Genomic DNA, 18934 nt, shown 5'->3' with positions numbered 1-18934 from the left:
TGCAGATAGTATTTGCATTGCAACAGGAATGGCCCTAAAATATAATATGGTCTTAAAGGGCTTGGTCCCACACAGTTGCTTCCATATTGCTTCGGTTTGTACTAAAATGGTTCACATTTTTTTCTGGATTTTGTAATCATTTCCCTTTTAAAATATTTTGTTTTGATTTGCTCCCATCAACTGCTAAAACATGCTGGACTGCATTTCAAATAATCTGGTTATTGTCTGCTAGAGCATTATGAGTCACTATTCACTTTTATATGGTCAGAACATTTCAGAAGCTTGCATTAACAACTAAATTCCTCATTATAATGATATCATTGCGATCTAGTTCTAATTTTAGAAAACCATTTCAATTAATTCTGTATGACAAAAAAAAGGTACCAGCCGGCATTGGAATGAAAGAAGGTTATGACTGGACTACACTCAGGATGGCATGTATAGTGCTTTTAGTGACACCACTGAAAGAGAAATCTATAATAACAAAATAATTATTTGTTAACTTTGGAGAAAACCTCTTTGCTTAACAGGCAGCTTGAATCATTCATTTATCAAAGAGTGCACCAAAATAATGAGTATGCTTTCTTCCTTTGCAATTCTTGTATGACTCTTCAATCTCTATTTGTTGCACTAGAGGTGGACCCTTGGTCTGGCGCAGGATTGGTACAGCTCCCTGAGGGTTCCCAGAGGGTGCCTGCCACCAGGAGGCGGAGCACATGAGGAGATAGAGGCTAGCTGGAGCTTCACCAATAACAGTCGGGGTTTCCACGGGTTGAGCCCTTGGGTACCCGGACCACCTGGGCTTAGGTGGGCCTCGGAGGATCTCCCGGAGAGGTAACGGAGAGGTGTGACCACCAAGAGCAAGGATGCGCGGATACTGGAGAACAGTTGAGCTAGATCAGAACAGAAGTTACCAGAGACCACTGGAACAGAGCAGGAACTGAAGGTCTTCTGGTCAGGATAGGCAGGGTCTAGTGGTCTAGCTGATAGAAGGCCGCGAATGACATCAGAGCAGGCAGGCCTGGTGGCCACAGGAGCAGCAAATAGAGTGTCCGTGTGGAGCGCAAGGGTCAAAGCCAGGGTATCTGTCTGAGGGTGGTCAGCCAAAGCAAAGGTCAGTTCCAGGTATCAGTCCAAGCGTAGTCTGTAGCAGGCAGAGGTCAGTTCCAGGCAGCGGTCCAAACATGGTCAGAGGCAAGCAAAGGTCAGTTTCAGGCAGCGGTCCAAATGTGGTCAGAGGCAAGCAGAAGTCAATACCGTAAGTGAGTCCAAGCGCAGTCAGAGGCAAGCCAAGGTCAGTACCAAGTATCAGTCCAAAGGGTACTACCTGGGAAGTGGAACAGGAACAGGAACGGATGCTGGAGCACAGAAGGAATACAGGGACTCAGGAATGCAGGAGCACTGGAAGACACTGGAAGACACAGGAACACAGGAACGCAGGAATAAGAACTGGAACAGGAATGCAGGAACACTGGAACAGGCAAGACACAGGAACGCAGGAAGACAGGATGGCAACTAACTTCTCCGAAGAGACGATCCGTTTGCCAAGGCGACGTTCTGTGGCAAGAACCTCGCCTTAAGTAGTGAGTTCAGGTGATGTCATCAGGTGGCATCCGGCCCAAGGTTCCCGCCCTGGGCCCCTTAAATATGGGAGCGTGGGCCACGCGTGTGCCTAGGGGCGAGGCCAAGGATGCCGAGGATGCGGAACCCCAATGGGAGCTCCGCTGTGAGGTCTGCGAGGGAGATGCTGTTCAGTGAATTCTCCGGGGATGCCGCAAGCTGGCTGCAGACGTGAGGGAGAAGCGCCCGGAGCTGGAAGAAGGGAGCGCAAGGTGAGTAGGCCCGGTCGCGGCACCAACGCGGCTGGAACACGCAACACTGTTCCTTCTCAGTTTAAGAAAGGACCTAGGAAGGAGATGAGGGGAGAAGAAGGACCTAGGATGGGGAAGTAGAGGAAAGGACCTAGAATTTTAAATGTGGGATTAAGGAATTACAATATAAATGAAAGCAAAGAAAGCTAAACATCATTTGGTTGTTCCTTTCATTTGCCAAATAATAGAATACTGAACTATTTCCATATTTATACCATAGGCACACCAGCAGAAAAATCTCGCTCTTTGGTTTTCACTCATTGGGCTGGTTAATCTTATTCTTTGGGACAGGAATAGGGGGGGAGAAAAGGTGATAGGTGATTATCCTAGGGGAGGGGGAAGGAAAGAGATGTTGTGCATTTACTGAATCCCTACTTTGAGTGTGAAATCAAGCAACTGGTCTCTAAACAATGTGACATCATCATCTACAATGCATCTTGGGAAAGTGGGGCAAACAAGTCACTAAAATTATCAGTGTACTTGAAAGGAAATAAAGCTTTTTTTTGTATATTTTAGAGTTTCTGAGTCCTTTTTTTAAATGGATAACTGTTTTATAACTAGGACAATGGGTAGAGTAACACCATTTCAGGAAGGAAATGTTAATTGCCATTCTTGTGCCTAACTAGATGCATTGCCCAGCAGAAGTGAAAAATTTTTTTTTGTCATCTTTAAAAGTAATGAGCTTGAAAGAAATCCAGCAGTTCTTCATTAACTCTAACTGCTCTAAAATCATAAGCGATGATACCAAAATATTCTTATAAAACTGATTTCCAGCATCTGAATTTTAATTGACACTACGCATATCATTTGTTAAGATGGAATCAGATGTGTTGGGATCTGCATTCTTTAACAAAGTCTATATGCCATGGCTGGTACAGAAGATAGTTTCAATATCATACAATGTTACCATGATGGTTTGACATGAACTATTCTTTTGGCTGAGAGGAGCTGTTTATTGTACACCCGATTCTTTTATTATTATTATTTTATTTTTTTTTGTGGAGTCTAAGAGCTGAAATGCTGCTATTTTGGTTGCACAACCAAGATGAAACATATGAGAAATCATCTTTATATTCTTTTTGAAGATACAAACAAACTTTCTCCAAATGAAGAGCATACTTTGTATTAGTTTATTTGAAATATCAGATGAGTTTGGATAATGATAAGTAAGACATGCATGGAAACACACACCTCCCTAAGGCTGTAGGTGGTTAATTGGATTCTTAGAATTAGGTGAAAAATATAATTTTGCACCATTAATATGAAGAACACACTGTTCTTGCCCAGTGTTTCATGCAAATGCATTTTGATTCATGATTTCAATATATGGCTCTTGAATACAGCTTTTTTCTTTCTAGCATACTACAGAAAGAATTCTTTTCATAAGTGCAAAATTACCAATTAACATTGCTTTCTTGATTCATTTATACTTATACAAGCCGTTAAGCCCGTTAAAACGGGCTACATCCCTCTGTCTCTCACCTCCCCCTCATTCTCTCTCCCCTACCTCCCTCATTCTCTCTCCCCTACCTCCCTCCCACCCACTCACCCACTCCTCCCCAGCCTCCCTCTCCTCTCACTCAGTCCCTCCCTCCCACTCAGTCTCACTCACTCCCTCCCCCTCTCTCCCTCTCACTCTCCCTCAGTCCCACTCCCTCCCTCCCTCTCCCTCAGTCCCACTCACTCCCTCCCTCTCCCTCAGTCCCGCTCACTCCCCCTCACTCAGTCCCTCCCCCTCACTCCCTCCCCCTCACTCAGTCCCTCCCCCTCACTCAGTCCCTCCCACTCTCTCTCTTCGTCCCTCCCACTTAGTCCGTCCCTCCCTCCCCTCTCTCCCTCCCTCCCTCGCTACTGGCCGCTGCCGCTGCCCGCTGCCGCTACCGCCGCCGCCCGCTACCGCCGCCGCTGCCGCCCGCCGCTACCGCCTCCGCTGCCGCCCGCTACCGCCGCCGCCGCCGCCGCCCGCCCCCGCTGCCGCCGCCGCCCGCCGCCGCTACCGCCGCCGCCGCTGCCGCCCGCTACCACCGCCGCTACCGCCCGCTACCGCTACCCGCTGCCGCTGCTACCACCGCTGCCGCCATGTTTTTTGGTTTTTTTTGACGCTGCCTAAGACTGACGTGCTCGCCCGCACATGCGCAGTAGAGCTGCTCTCTACTGCGCATTTGCGGGCACGTCGGTCAAGCTTCATTTATCTAGTTAGATTTTGTATTTCCAAACTGTAGCAGATATAAAGGAAAAATTTCAAAGTTGGATAACAGATATTTACCTGGTAGACTGGCCTGACTGAAAATTTGTCCTCTTCAGTGCAACTAAAAGTATGCTCAAACTTTCACAAGGCATATACTTTTAGCAAGACTCCAAAGAGACATCCACGGGGTAGGGTTGGAGAAGGGGGAATGTTTAGATAGGGGGAGGGAAACAGCGAGCATAGATTTTATTGTTATAACTACATGCACTTTGTCTTCAACTGACCACTTGCGATTGTAGTATATGCCTTTCAAAATCAGCTGCAAGGGAAGCCTGTACACATGTCCCTTGTAACTCTGCAGTCTATTGTCCCCACAATGTACTAGATATGTGCTTCATTTAAAGATATCGGGTCGGGCTTTGGATCGGGCGCTCTGCGAAAAATTTCGTTTTTCGCACGGTTCAGTTTTTTTTTGGCAATTTTTGATGAAATGCGTTAGTGCTCACTAATGGGCCTTACTGCGTACTAACAACCAGTTAGTGCACACTATCTCAGCAATAGTGCGCAGTACACCGAACGAGATAGTGTGCACTAGCTAGATGTTAATGCACATTAAGGCTCATTAGTACGCACTATCAGGTTAGTTAGTGTGCCCTAGTAGAACTTACAGCGCACTAAGGCCTGGTTCACCATTCTATCGCAGAATGGTGAATCCAGTGAAAACGGGGCGGGGGGGGAAGCCTGCGAAAGCCGGCAGTCTTCGCACCACCGCGGTGTTTTTGCTGCCAGCTTTCGCACCCAATAGCGCCAACGTGAAAGGTGGTGTTATTGGGCATGTTACTGGTGACGATTACATTACTAACTTTATCCCTACCAGTGAAGACACCGCCGAGTCCGCCTCCTTGCCACCCCGACTCTGCCCCCAGCATGCTATCGCACGTGAAAAGGGCCTTTTTGCATGCGATAGAGGGTTATCGCACGTGATAAGCCTTTGAAAATGACCCCCTAAGTATGTATTAGTGCACTGTAACTAACGTTAGTGTGTACTAAAAAATGAAACTTAAAAATTAAAAAGTATCAATTCAGAGGAGTTCATTAGCTAGAAAAACAGTGTGCATTAATTGGTATTACTGCGCACTAACAGATATGTAGTGCGCAGTAACTCCGTTAGTGCTCACTAACATGAAATACGAATTTTGCCGAAATTTCGGCAAAAATCGCTTCGTATTTTGGTGCTTCCGAAACATGACGAATTAAACAATATCATTGACATTGTCTAATTCGTGAAAAACTAATGCACATCCCTATAGGGATGTGAATCATTTTTTGATGATTTAAAATATCGTCCGATATATTTTAAATCGTCAAAAATCGTTAAAGGCGATATATAATAGGAATTCCCCCGATTTATTGTCAAAAATCGTAAATCGGGGGAAGGGGGAGGGGAAGGGGGAGGGGGAGGGTGGGAAAACCGGCACACTAAAATAACCCTAAAACCCACCCCGACCCTTTAAAATAAATCCCCCACCCTCCCGAACCCCCCCAAAATGTCTTAAATTACCTGGGGTCCAGTGAGGGGGTCCCGGTGTGATGTTCCAATCTCGGGCCATGGGTGCGTTGATAGAAATGGCGCTGGCGCTACCTTTGCCTGACAGGGCAAAGGTAGCGCCGGCGCCATTTTGGTTCCTGTCCCCCGACGTCACGAGCGTAGGAGATCGCTCCCGGACCCTCGCTGGACCCCCAGGGACTTTTGGCCAGCTTGGGGGGGCCTCCTGACCCCCACAAGACTTGCCAAAAGTCCAGCGGGGGTCCGGGAACGACCTCCTGCACTCGAATCGTGTTGCTGTAATGCAAAATGGCGCCGGCCGTGGGTTTGGAAAGCAGTCTATAGTGCTAAAAACAAACATGAACATCCTAAGCCCCATTTTAAAAAAGGGATCACAGACTATCAAAAACCAGTCTGGAGGAAAGATATCTGTCCTTAGTCTGTAAGTCTCTGCCATCATAGCATTTAAATCCTCAATAAGATAGCGATATGGATTTCTGTTGGCATCCTCAAATGTTTCTAAGAATCATGAGTCACCATGTCACATCTGTCTGGCTAGAACAGCAATTTGCAGCTTACCTTGAGGGTTCTTAAAAAGTACCATATAGTTGGTATTTAAAGCTATAGTTTGGCTTGCTTTGCCTCACAGAAAACAATATAATACTCAGATTTCTATAATGCACGTACTTGATAAGAGCTTTCTCTTTTCATCACTTTTACAAGCAGAGTCCATCAAATCATTTGTAATAACCATGTTTACTTTATTGGATAGAAACTATTGATCATCAATAAAAATATCAGGCAAAGAATCCATAAATGTAAGAAAAGGGATATTTACATAGCAACATGTTATTTATTTTACATTATTAATGTTGAGACTGTAATCCACCCAGTACATGATGTGGAAGAGGTGGAAAATAAATGTGATTAAATATATAAATAAAAATAAATAAATAGCATTTCTTTATACAAACACTGCCAGCAACTGTAACCCTATAAAATGTTGTCAGTCAACACACAGCCAGTGCCTTCTTCTAATAGTTTTTTTTAGCAAAGAAGTATTTGCAGCTATTTGATGGCCTGGCTAAAATACAAGAAAAGAGATGAAACCATGACACTTCCACAGTTTCAGTTTTCATAGGGCATTGTGTTAAAGCTATCTTTCATTATCCTTTTCTTGTATGCAACGCTTGGTGTCCCAGTCTTTATTGTTCATGTCTTTTTGTTTCTTATGAAATTGGTTTATTGAACCTGTATCTTTTTCGGACTTGTGTCCATGGCCTCAGGTTTATAGTCAAATACTAGATCTTTCAAACTAGTGAAATAGATTTTTTTAGTTTTCTAAATTTAGCATAACTGCAGTATGTTTAGGGCCTAACTAAAAGAAACTCTGGGGCCGATGCAATACTGGGCGTTCCATTTAGCAAGGTAGTGAGCACATGGTTGGATGCATAGAAGGATGTTCCAGGATTGATTCAAAAATCTCTTTTGTTATCTTTAGCTTTTTGATTACATTTGTTTAGCTGAGTGTATTTGTGGATTAATATATGTCCTTTACATCCTTGCTGGCCTGTGTCCCCTCGCCCTCTCGCAAACTCCATTCATTTTCCTGTGTCCCCTCACCCTCTTGCCAACTCCCCTCACTTTCCTATATCCCCTAACCCTCTTGCCAGCTCCACTCGCTTTCCTGTGTCTTCTCGCTCTCTCGCCAAGGCCCTGCATTGGCATCCCTCTCCTCGGCCTTTGGGGTAGGATGCTGAAGTCTGGGACTTTTTTAAACGAATCCAAGAGCATTGGTAAGAGACGCTTATCAATTAAGGAACCCCAATACCTCGCCCTTTCACAGACCCCCGACTTGGGCATTTAAGTCCAGGGCATCTCTTAAAGACCCAGGAGGCCTTTCCTGGATGCCTAAATCTGGTGCTTTTGAGAGATGCCCTGTACTTCAACATCCATGAGGGGCCATAGAGATGGATGCCTAAGTCCGGGACCTCTCTTAAAGGCCCAGGATTTGGACCGTCGGTCACATAAGGCTGTTCACCGATGCCCAAATCAGGCACTTTTAAGAGTCTTTGATATCACTTATATTTTTCACATGGGTCCTTGTGCACATGACTTTGGACATCCATCCCCTGCAGCCATGCCCAGATGTCCATTTTGTGTGGAACCACTGGCAGCATGCTTCGCAGCTCGCTGTCAAATTTAAGTGAAGGCGATGTAAGATTGTTAGCATCCCTGATAGTGGAGGATGAGAGGCACCTATACTTTCACTCTGGGTGCTGGCAGAACCAGGAAAGGGCATTCAGGGCAAGATTCAATGCCCAAGCGTCATTACCAAGTGAGGTAAATATGGGTGAGGCCTATAGTAGGATATTAAAGTAGGAAATTTAAGGTAGGCCTTATAGCAGATTTTCAGTCCAGAGACAAAACACAAAAAATAGCTTGAATATTGGAGGTGCAGGCCCTGCATAATTTATTAACATAATAATGTTTAGACGTGAGGAGAGGCAATGGCTCCTGGCCCTCCATGCCAGACATGAGCAGTCAGATGGTGAGTACATTAGGAATCACAGCTGATTATTGAACCCCAGAAATTGAGAAAATTGTGATTGATGGTTGCATTAGTCCATTACCTGCTCTTTGCTCCATAAAAATCTTATTGTTTTTTTGCGTAGAGGCATGCCTATAGGAAACAGAAATTGGTTTGTCTCTATCTGTTGTGTAAAATTGATGCATTTTGACCACTACTTCCCTCCAGCCCTCTCTTCGGTCTCCCTTTCCCCAATGCTTTGATATGTATTATTTCAGACACCTCCGGCATATCCACCAGCGAGGAGGATGAGGATGAAGAGGATGTACAAATGCCACTACAACCATCACCTCTGTCAGCGGGAGGAGCTGAAACCACATTACCACCACCTCCAGCACCACCGCGGCCGGCAATATTGGTGCCCAAGACACTGCTGTCCCTCCCCATTCCCCCCCCTCAGTCCTTGCGGGATGAGGAGATAATCATTGCTGATGATGAGGAGCCCTCCATTTATGCTTCATATGTGGCCCGCCATCCGCAGGAGCAAGAGGCAGCATCTGAGGAAGTGCCTCATGAGGAAGGAAGGCCTTCTTCACTCGAGGCACACTTGGATGATGTGCTCACTCTGCTTGGTCAGCTGGATCACAGGATGGACACAATGGAAGGGCTCCTGGGAGCCAACTTGGTAGAGCTGGTACAAGGCCAGCAGCGGATGATTGAACTTTTGCCAGCTATGGCGGGAGCTCAATCACTTGTGGCCCTGGCCTGGCCCCGGCCAAATGGGCCCCGCTGCACCACCAGTGATGCTCCTCCTCATCCCTCAGGGACCCCAACACAATCCCTGCCCTCTATCCCAACCCCCCTTCTTTTTTAATATTTATTTTTATATTTATGTGATTAGTTATATATATATTTATGTAAATAGTTATATATATTATAAAGGATTCGATACTTGTAACTTGTCCTGTTGGATCTTCAACTATTATGATGAGCACCACCCTCCAGTGCTGACCCATTGCTCAAGGTAATGTGCAGGGGCAAAAATGCAATGGAGAGGGAAGAGGTAGAGGGAGAGGACGATGGCAATGGTCATGCTAGGTTCGGGTCAGATTGGGAAGGGAGATAGATGATGATACCAGGTGAAAGGCATGATAATGAGGATGGTAATGATGTCTACAGGTGGGGAAAGAGAGAAGAAAAGAGAAGAGAAAGTGATATTTGGAAAATGGGCCTTCAGCTACAATAAAGTGACCCCTTGTTCAATTGTGGCACTATCTCCTGTGTTTTCTTCACAGGCTTCCCACAGTTAAGGAAACTTAAAATCATAGCTGAATAAAACATAATGAAGGTAAAAAATAGAGAGCTGTAAAATATTAGTATAATGAGAGAAATTGCAGCTTGTAAATAATACACATAACTCAGCAGTAACAGACAACAAAACTATTTTATTGGAAAAAGTAAGAAATAGAAAGTGTCACAGTCGGTTCGGTGACCTGAAGGCTTTTGATAAATCATGCATGGTCATGACCAGTTGGCCCTCCAGGGAGGTCATATTAGTCATGAATGCTGCATTTGCTGGAGAACCAAAAGGACTACAGCCTACCCCTCGGCAACAGTAGTGTTGTGACCCTGCTGCCATGAAATCAGGTCGATCACCATTTTATTGGTCAACTCATCCAGGCAAATGATAAGCATTCGAACCACCTCTCCTGCTGTTCTACTGGAGCCCCTGGATTTCCACCAAATGTGTTTCTGGGGTATCCTCCTGCAAGGTTAGTATTCACTCTGTCCACTCTTCCTTGGGCTGGTTCTCCTCAACCAATTGGCTTTAAGTGGGAGGGTACTCTTCAGAAATGGCTAGGAACATGAATTCTGGAGTAGAAGGAGAGTCTGAATCTCCTTCCACACCATCTTCCACATTTTGGGTGGTCACATTGTTCGATGGCGGATTTGTTGGAAGGGATAAGACGGTCAATAATTAATTATAATGTGGTAACCACCCAAACACCAAAAAAAGAAACATCAATGCAAACACAGTAGTCAGTTCAAAAAACATACCTTCTGGTCACCCTGTGTCATATCCGTTGGGTGTGGACACTCCATCCACCACCTCTGGTTGCAGAGTTGACATGATCAGTTCCTCCAGGGGAGTCAATGTCAGAGTGCAAGCAGGTCCACCACCTATCCTGTTTCGTGAAGCCTCGATTTTCCCTGCCGTCTCTTTAACCTCCCTGAGGGTATCATGCCAGAGGTGCTGAAGCTGCTTCACTTCCCATGTAGTGACTTTCTGGAGACTGACCTCTCATGCAATCTGCACCTAAATTAGCTTCTTAGCTGATGCAGAAGCCTTGGATTTGAAGAGCACCCTGTAGTTCTCACAAATGCTTCGGCCAGCTGCTCCTTCTCGGCATCAGAGAAGCGTACATCGCGTGCATGCTTCGGTGGATGTTAGAGACCACTGGGGCCTGCCTGCTCTTCCTGCGCAGCTGCCTGTCTATCCTCCTAGGGCAACTTTTGTTATCCTCCATTCAGCTGTCCATCCACTTGGCCATTAGCATTGTGACTTTTGTTCTCCATTTCACTTGCTTGCTGTCAAACCAGAGACAGGGAACAAAAGCATTGTACACCTGTTATTGGCGATTTCAAAAAGTTTGTGATACATGAGAAAAACAAGGAATCTTTCCAAACAGTTCCTAGTGACATACCACACATAGCAATCATTCCAATGACAAAGGCACAGGCCTCCCAGAGAGCATGGACAGATAGGATAACAGGATATCATAGGAAGGACAAAGACAGAGGCCTCCCAGTGAGCATGGACAGATAGAAAAAGAGGCAAACATAAGAACAAAGACTCAGGTCTCCCAAAGAGCATGGACATATAGGAAAACAGGCACTCACTGGAATTACAAGGGCTTCCCTGGAAGCAGGAAAAAAGAGGCCTTCAACTGGTGCCCAAATCCATCTTCTTTGTCGGTATACATGAATTGGGCATCCGTTAAAAAGACCTGTTTACAGACGACCAGTTCTTAAACGCCTGTGGAGTCCTTTAACAGGCCTTTTACCAACGCACAAGGCCTGGGCCTGTAATCGATGTCCAAGACTTGGCGTCGCTAAAGTGATTTACGGCAGGTCTGAGTGCAAAGACGCTCAATGTTGGGTAAGAATGTTGGCACCCGGAGGTCCTTCAAGGAAAGTATCCTGACTTGGGCATCCATTCAAAGGAGTCTATCACCCATACAGTGCTATACTGTCTATCACCCATACAGTGCTATACTCGATGTCCAGGACTGGGGCGTCGATAAAGAAATCCCCATTTGTGGATGTCTTCTATCAATCAAAGTCCTTTTTAAGGATTCCCAATTGCTCCTCCAGGACCAGGTGTCCATTTCCACAGCCAACAAAAGGTAAAATTTATAAAAATACAATGAACAAATCTGCACACATACAAATAAGCAGAAAGCAACCACCTCTTACCTTTAGAAAATGAAGACATTGAAGCAAATTAAGTCAATCGCCTGCAATAGTGAATCCACACGAATTCAAGGCACCAGTTCACATTAGTCTGTAGCAGGTACAGGTCCAATTTGAACTGAGCACAAAAGGAAAGTTTGCCTTGCAGCAGTAAGATAGGATTATGATGCACATGCTGACGTCACATGGGGGAGCAAAGTCGATTTCAAAATATTGCTTCTTTAATGAAATTTTACTGTATTACTGTCAACTATATTTACTGTAGAACAGTTGACAGAAGCTTTTGATAGATATATGCACCCACAGATCATACATGCAATGCTCTATTGAACATCCAATGCAATAAAATGTGTGGCTCTATGGACGGTCTCTTTTGAACAACGCACACCTTTTTTCTCTTTCATTTGAATATTGCATCCAGGGCAAAGATGATAGATTGTGCACTCATTCAAAATGCGTGCATACATAATGGATGCACTTTTTTTATGAGCATTTTATTACATCAGCCTATCTGTAATATGCTTATCTGCAGGTATCTCACTTGCGAGCTCGCCTAAATAATCTCCCAAAGGGGATTACCAGTCACCCTCTCACCTCACAAATATCATAGACTCTGTATCGTGGTATAGAGAACATTCTTGCAAAATGTCAAGCAGATTGTGTAGTTCTAAATGAGCATAAGCTGTTATAATCAGGCAATGTTGTTTTACCTGACACTGTGCTGCAGTCTTTTGAGTATTTCTATGACACACAAGCCACTACCGGATCCCTCCAGTGAGTTACCTTCAGGAGAAGACTTCTCTGGCATACCCCGCTCTGTGGGCCACTACCGGGGATATCTACATTGAACTGCTTTACTACTTCGAACAGTGCCTTCTCTCCATGTGTGGGTATTTCCCACGATTCCTGTACAATGAAGTCTGTCTCATCTGTGTCCGTCTCTACTGAGGCCACGCCTACCGTAGTGAGTCCCCACAGGGCTCTTCCCTGTGGGTAGAACAAACTCTCACCACGGTCCAGGGTCTACAACAACACCAGATTATAACAGATTGCTAACTCCATGGACCCAGCTCAGGTTTCAGCCCTGCAGGCCATTCCTGGCCTGGCTCAACATATTGCTGAACAACAGAGGACCTTAGAGACATTGACAACTGTTTTCAATCAGTTGAGTTCACAACTGAATTCTTCTACCACGTCTGATAAAAATGCCTCGTCATAAGTGGTTTCCATTTGAACTGCTGTACCTCTACCAGCCCCCACTCACTTCTCAGGAGATTTCCTGTTGTGTAGGGGCTTCATCAACCAGTGCTGTATGCACTTCTCACTACAACCATCTTACTTCCCTACTGCATTAAACAAGACCACATATATCCTGTCACTTCTAGATGGAAGAGCTCTGGCCTGGGCTTCACCTATATGGGAATGCAATGATCCAATACACAGTGACTTGCCAGGGTTTCTTGCTCTCTTCAAGTCAGTATTTGATGATCCAGCTCACAAGACGGTTGCTGGTTCCGTTCTTTTGCACCTCCAACAAGGGGCTAAGCCACTACCGGACTATGTTATTGAATTTAAAACCCTGTCTTCTGAGCTTCATTGGGACCTGGGATGTCTACGTGATATTTTCTTAGAGGGTCTTAACTCCCGTACCAAGGATGAATTGGCCATACGTGATTTGCTTGATACCTTGGACTCACTCATTGACCTAGCTGGCAGAATTGATCATCACCTGTGTGAGCATTCAGCTGAGGTAAGGAGTCCTAAGAAACATATATTAGGAGGTATACGCTCATGACCTACACCTGCTCCACAGACTCCGCCTCCGCCCGTCACTGAAGAAGATGAACCCATTGCTACCTTACGCATGAACCCCATTCTACGCCTTATTAGAACATATTGTATGTAATAACTAACACACAAATCCCGAAATTGTAATCCAACTTCAAGACAATTTTGCCGTGATGATATTTGTCTAACCTTTTTTTCATGATTACTGTAAACCGTTATGATGGCGAAACCGAATGACGGTATACAAAACACACTAAATAATTAAACAAATAAATAAATAAACTAGGTCTCAGCCACCTTACTGCCAAAGATAGATGCTACCGTAAGCGCTTAGGTCTCTGTATGTACTGCGGACAACCTGGCCATGTGGTTTAATCATGCCCCATCTGTCTGGGAATCATGCAGACCTAGGATTCGTGGGAGGACTCTTCCTAGGTCTTTCTTCATCATCTCCTCCATTGACTCTCCCAATCTCAAATATCTCCGCAACCCTATAATTTCAGGCCCTAGCACTCATAGATTCTGGTGCAGGTGGCAATTTTATTCTAAAGAAACTGGTAGAACATCCTTGAATTCCTATCGTCCCAACACCAACTCCACTGCTCCTTTCTTCTATACATGGCGAGCTTCTTCCAGGAGAAGTTTCTTACACCACACAGGTCCTTTGATTGTGCGATTAATTTAAAGCCTGGTTCAGAGCCTCCTAGAGGAAGAGTCTACCCACGTTCTCTTTCAGAGACTGAGGCCATGTTGGACTATATTCAAGAAAATTTGGAAAAGGGTTTTATCCAGCCTTTCAAGTCACCAGCCGGAGCCGGATTCTTTTTTGTCAGCAAAAAGGATGGAACTATTCGTCCATGTATAGACTACAGAGGACTCAATGAAATTACTATAAAGGATCGCTATCCTTTACCTCTGATTTCAGAGTTATTTGACAGACTCCAGGGGGCCAAGATCTTCACAAAACTAGACCTAAAAGGGGCATGCAACTTGGTACGCATTCGTCAACGAGATGAGTGGAAGACGGCCTTTAAGACTCGCGATGGCCACTTCGAGTACATGGTCATGGCTTTTGGCTTGTGTAATGCCCTGGCCGTCTTCCAAAATATGATGAATGAGATTCTGCGAGACATTGTTTACCAATGTGTGGTTGTGTATTTAGAGGATAGGGATGTGTATCGGGCTTCTGACGATTGAAAATATCATACGATATTTTCAAAATCGTCAGAAATCGGGGGCTCCCTGAAACCGATAGGAAACCCCACAAAATTGTTCGTGGGGGTTCTCTTATCGTTTTGGGGGAGGGCGGGAAAAACGGCACACAAAAATAACCCCTAAACCCACCCCGACCCTTTAAAACTAATCCCTTAGCTTCCCCCACCCTCCCGACCCCTCCAAAAACCTTTTACAGGTACCTGGTGGTCCAATGGGGGTCCCGGGAGTGATCTCCCGCTCCCGGGCTGTCGGCTGCCACTAATCAAAATGGTGCCGATGGCCATTTGCCCTTACCATGTGACAGGGTATCCATGCCATTGACCGGCCCCTGTCACATGGAGGGAGCACTGGATGGCCGGCGCCATCTTTAAAAATGGCGCGGGCCATCCAGTGCTCCCACCACCATTACTTCTCACACCAAATCCTGTGTTCCACTAACAATTAATTCTAAAATCGCTCTATCTCTTATTGGTTCCTGAACCAATTTCTCCATGAAGCAGTCATTTATTCCATCCAGTGCTCCCTCCATGTGACAGGGGCCAGCCAATGGCATGGATACCCTGTCACATGGTAAGGGCAAAGGGCCATCGGCGCCATTTTGATTAGTGGCAGCCGACGGCCCGGGAGCGGGAGATCATTTATTCCATCCAAGTACTTTTCCTATCTAGCATGTCCTGATGTTACACTTACCCAGTCAATATTGGGGTGTGGGGGAGTCAATAAGGAACTCCCTCAGATCATCTTAAGGGACCTGGCACAGTTGTCTTCCCCGGTCCTCCTTAAGAGCCAGACCCACACCAGAGCATAAGAACTCAGGGCCTAGAAATGTTAATTAGGCCCAAGGAGTGTGCTAATAGTTGTGAGGGTTGCGCCCCATGTTTTGAGGGCATTGTTAAGGAAGTCGGTGATGGGGATGACGGTTTGTACATCATCAGCATAGATGAAGTACAGGAGGCCAAGTTCCGATAGTAGGTGACAGAGGGGGAGGATGTATATATTAAAGAGGGTAGAGGAGAGGGCAGATCCTTGCGGTATTCCATGGTTAAGATTCATGGTTTTCAAAGTCGACTTTATATTGGCGTCCTTGCAGGTAGGCTTCAAACCAGCGAAGGGGGATATCTGCTATGCCAATTTCCCTGAGCCGGGTAATGAGAATATTGTGGTTAATGGTGTCAAAAGCCACAAATATGTCAAGCATGGCTAGAAGGTAAGATTGACCCTTGTCAAATCCCTTGTCAAATCTAACAGAAAACAACAAATACACATAAATCACACTTTTTCTTCCACATTTTCTCTGAAAACTGGAGTGCCGCAAGGCTCCACCCTCTCTGCAGCGCTGTTTAATATCTACCTTATTCCGCTTTGTCAGTTGCTTTTCAACTTGGGTATTATATATCGATTATATGCAGACGACATTCAATTCTTTTTCCCTACTCAATCTAATTGGAAATCTACTGCTCAGTTTCTATCTGCCGCTCCTCAATCAGCACATGGCTAGCACACAATAAACTCAGTCTTAATTTTGCAAAATCTGAAATTATGATATTAGGTCATCCACAATTTAATGTTACACCAAACAGTTTTTCCTTCGAGAATATAACCATTCCAATATCAGACAATATCCGTAATCTTGGGATCATACTGAACCCAAAACTAAACATACAATTTCACATTAAAACTGTTGTAAAGTCATCATTTTATAAATGGTGGAAAATACTAAATAATGATTCATAATGGAGAAAATTATCTTTTTAAATGTTTTCCTCTATGTCTTATTCTTTAACAATAATAAAACGGGTCATAATTTCTATTTTGCATTCAAAACAATTTTCTCTTAGTGCTCTAATCAAATTTAAGCTGATTAATTTGTAAAGTCCAAAAGACAAATGTCCTTGTGGGTGTCCAGGATCCCTTAAATAAAAAAGACGTTGCATTTGAATCAATTAACTGAGTCTGTGTACACTTCTCTTCCCTTTTTTTTCAGTTCAGCATTAGTTGATTTCTACTTTCTCTACTTCTCTATTTTTTCTAACAGGATCATTCAACAAAGTGCGTTATGGCGTTAAAGCCCGCGATTACGCCATAACACATGCAATAGTTATCGCAGCGCATGGCATGAATGCAAATTTATTCAAAGGGGTGGGATTGAGGAGGGTTTGGGAGGGATTAATGAAATGAAAATGAGGGACACTAAAGCATGTTTTTAATGCCGGTAGTTAGCTGTGCGATATGCTGGAAATGGCCATAATGCAATTTGTGATAAATATTTGGGCATAGGGAGAGGCAGTGGGGAGGGAGAAGGGAAGGGAGGGGAGTAGAGAGAGAGAGGCAGTGCCTTTGCAATAGCTCACATTGTAGTCAACTATTTATACTGCCATAAGATGGCCAGCTAGTAACTCAAGGTGAGGTTTTGTGGTAGTGTAGGGTTTTGGGGTCAGTTTTACATGCAGAGTGAGATATACGAAGAGCACAGTACACCTCAGTAAAGATTTGATGTGATTTGGAGTCAGTAAAATCACTCAAAGATGAGATTTCCAAAATGTTCTCTTGCCCTAGCTTGATGGACTTTCTACCAGGGTATGGAAATATATCTTATGCATACTAATTGTAGAAATCCTAAATAGCAAACTGCTTTGCAGCCCTTGAGAACCTAATTTGGGGAAGTCTGGTTTAAAGGTAAGTATTTATGCGCACATGCCCCCAAATGCTCATGCCCTGCTCATGCCTGCCCAAACTCTGCCTCTTTTTAAAAACTTTCTAGATGTGCGTGCTGCAGGAGATACGAACATATCTCGCTGTCTTTTAAAATCTGCTCGGCACATGTGAGCCCGATATATTTGTGCAACCCCTAATGTGCATGACGAGCTTTTAAAATTCACCTTAAAGAATTTTGAAGTTTGCAGAAAGGAATTTTGGATCTGCTCCTGATTGAGAGGGAGGACCACCTGGAAGAAAGGACTGGGCCCCTGTTTTTGCATCTTGCACACAGTTAATAACAAGATGAAAGACAGACTGAAGTTTTTTGAGAGATTGTAGTTTTCTGGAGATTTTTGAGTCATTTTGAGAAGTAGTTTGAAGATTCAACCTATTTTGAGACTAGGGAAAGTTTTTCCAACATCCCTGGCAATTATTGGAGTTGTAAGATAGTTTTCCTACCCTTGTTAGGAAGGCATTTTGGACTAGGACACAGCTAAGAGCAGGAGGATCATTAAAAGAGGCACTATGGACAGAGAAACCTATTTTTTACACGATTTGTATTTTTCTCTTCTTCTTTTTGATTTTTGGAATCATGGCAAGGATTTCATTTTTCAAGCTTCAGAACATCTGTCTATTATTTGAACACCACCTTGGACTCTGAGCCTTTTTATTCAAGTGTGCCTAGGGATCATCAGACCCCCCCCCCCCCCCCCCCCCCCCGTGAATACTGAGATACATATGAGAGAAGCCATGCTGCTTGGTTACCCCACTGCAGCACCTAGGGCCCCAGAGACTCCTTCCTGCCAGAGAATCCCAGCCCCCAAGGCTGAAGTTTGGAGTGTTTTTGTGTGTCCAAGAAACTGACGACAGCCCTGGGACTTTGCTGTGACCTTTTGATTAGGTCTGCTTTTCATGATATCCAAAATGATTATGCATGAGGTATATTTGCATGCAGTGACCCCAAGGACCTCTGTTTTAGATGAATGGGAAAAGAGAAGTCATCTGGACAGGATACCATAATCATCCTCAGATTCATATCTCATTGTGGAAGTGAACAGTTTCATAGAAGCACAATGCAGCTGTCTCTTATGTACAGGTGTTCTAGATGTACTGAGGGAATTTAGGCATCTATAGTATCCATAAATGTAGCAGGTATTAGAACCCACTCGAATATTTTCCCAGTGGTCATCGTCGGGTTTTGTAGATAGGTTTTTGCATGTTCTGCACCTCCCCAGCTTTTGGGACATCCTCTTTTTGGGATGGGTCTCAGTGCTATAAATTGCCATTGAATACATGCAGTAGTCAGAGGGAAGGAAAAAGAGCAGAAGGAAGGAGATACAACAGAGGGAAGGCAAGACTGCATAAAGCAGAGGTTTAGGAGATAAAGAGGAGTAAAGAGATCATCTCTGTAGCTCACAGTAAAGAGAGAGTGTAGGTAAAGACTTTGGTAGGTTTTCAAGGCCTAATCAAGTGAAGACGTTTTTCAGATAAGGACGGTAAATTTCAAACCGGTGAGAGGGCACACATGTGCACAAATGCATCAGCACGAGCCTAGGGATGCAGCTGTTTTATAACTTAAATGTGTATATGCACATATAGGGGTAGATTTTCAAAGGGGTACGCGT

The sequence above is a fragment of the Rhinatrema bivittatum genome, chromosome 2 (genome assembly GCF_901001135.1).
Source record: "Rhinatrema bivittatum chromosome 2, aRhiBiv1.1, whole genome shotgun sequence".
Lineage (NCBI taxonomy): Eukaryota > Metazoa > Chordata > Amphibia > Gymnophiona > Rhinatrematidae > Rhinatrema > Rhinatrema bivittatum.
The sequence above is the reverse complement of the archived record's forward strand: the minus strand, read 5'-3'. Positions refer to the sequence as shown.